This window comes from Mirounga leonina, unplaced genomic scaffold (genome assembly GCF_011800145.1).
Source record: "Mirounga leonina isolate KUSES-001 unplaced genomic scaffold, KU_Mleo_1.0 Mir_165, whole genome shotgun sequence".
NCBI lineage: Eukaryota > Metazoa > Chordata > Mammalia > Carnivora > Phocidae > Mirounga > Mirounga leonina.
Window position 1 is genome coordinate 60,493,695 of NW_023270415.1, and position 1,699 is coordinate 60,495,393.

Genomic DNA, 1,699 nt, shown 5'->3' on the forward strand with positions numbered 1-1,699 from the left:
TTTCCTCATTTTTTTATTATGCAGATGAGTCTCCCACCAAATGTGTTCTTCCAAGTCTTTATCATACATTCCATTTTTCTTTTAAAAACGCATTTTAAGTCATAGGGGGAGAAAACCAGGACCTGTAAATAGTCATGATCAGTTTCTCCAGCATTTTTCTATAGCTTTCACAGTCACTAGCTTCATGGTGAAGAAATAAATTTACATGTTTAATCCCAAGACTTGGCAGTTCCCTATTCTAGATTTTAGGTTCACTGGCAATACTTTACAGGTTTCCTTTGAAGGCAGCATTTCATGTTATCTGAAATTGTTAGGAGATGATGAATTTGTTGATCCCTGGAAAGCTTTCTATTACATTTCTCTCCAAGATGCTGTCTCCTAAACCAAGGAGCATTTCTCTTTGGCCACGTCAAGTCCACATAGGAGAGTCTCTGCACATGTTGTAGAATTATCAAGGTGCAATGGTCATGAATTATTCCTGGGATAGAGTTTTCTCACTAGGATCTTTTCCTTCTTAGCATTATGTTGAATATGGGTAACTATAGCTGCTTCTCTGGATGGTCCAGAATCAACCATCATATTACAAAGGTGCATCTGATATAAAACTCTTTTCTTATGTACTATACTTTTTGTCTGGCATACATTGGATTTAATTTATGTTAATGTTTTACTTCAACCATTGATAGGATTTTAAGTTGCAGAATAAAAGTTTTAAAACTAGACAAATTCTTTTTCTACTAGCTCATGGAAGGTCAGGTTCAAAAAGATAATAGTAGGGGCGCCTGGGTGGCTCAGTTAAGCATCCGGCTATTGATTTCAGTTCAAGTCATGATCTCAGGGTTGTGAGATTGAGCCCCACCTCAGGTTCCAAGCTCAGCATGGAGTCTGCTTGTCTCTCTCCTTCCCCCTTGCCCCTCCCCCTGCTCATGCAGGCATGCTCGCTAGCTCTCTAAAATAAAGAAAATCTTTTTAAAAAAGGATGATAGTAAAGAATTATTTATTTTAGATGTGAAATGGTATTGTGGCTGTATTTTTATTTTTTATTTTATTTTTTTATTGTTCTGATACTTTATGTCTTTATTGATTTTTTTTTTTTTGTCTAGTTCTATTACTTTCTAAAAAAGACATATTAAAACCTCACACTATAATTATGGAATTGACTATCGCTTTACTTATATCAACTTTTTAAAAAATATTTATTTGACAGAGACACAGCAAGAGAGGGAACACAAGCAGGGGGAGTGGGAGAGGGAGAAGCAGGCTTCCCGCCGAGCAGGGAGCCCGATGCGGGGCTTGATTCCAGGACCCTGGGATCATGACCTGAGTCGAAGGCAGACACTTAACGACTGAGCCACCCAGGTGCCCCTACTTATTAATTAATATATTTTAAAACTCTGTTATTAGGCTTACACACAATTATGACTTACCACTTTCTAATAAACAGATTCCTTTATCATTATAAAATGTCTATCATTGATAATGATCTTTGTCTTGAATTCTGTTTTATCTGCTATTAATTCCACTGCACTCTTCTTATGGTTACTATTTGCATGGTATATATTTTTCTGTCCACTTACTCTTTAAAAAACTAAAAAAAGTTTTTAAGTTTTTTATTTTAATTCCAGTAGAGTTAACATACAGTGTTATATTAGCTTCAGGCATACAATATAATGATTCAACAATTCTATACATCATTATT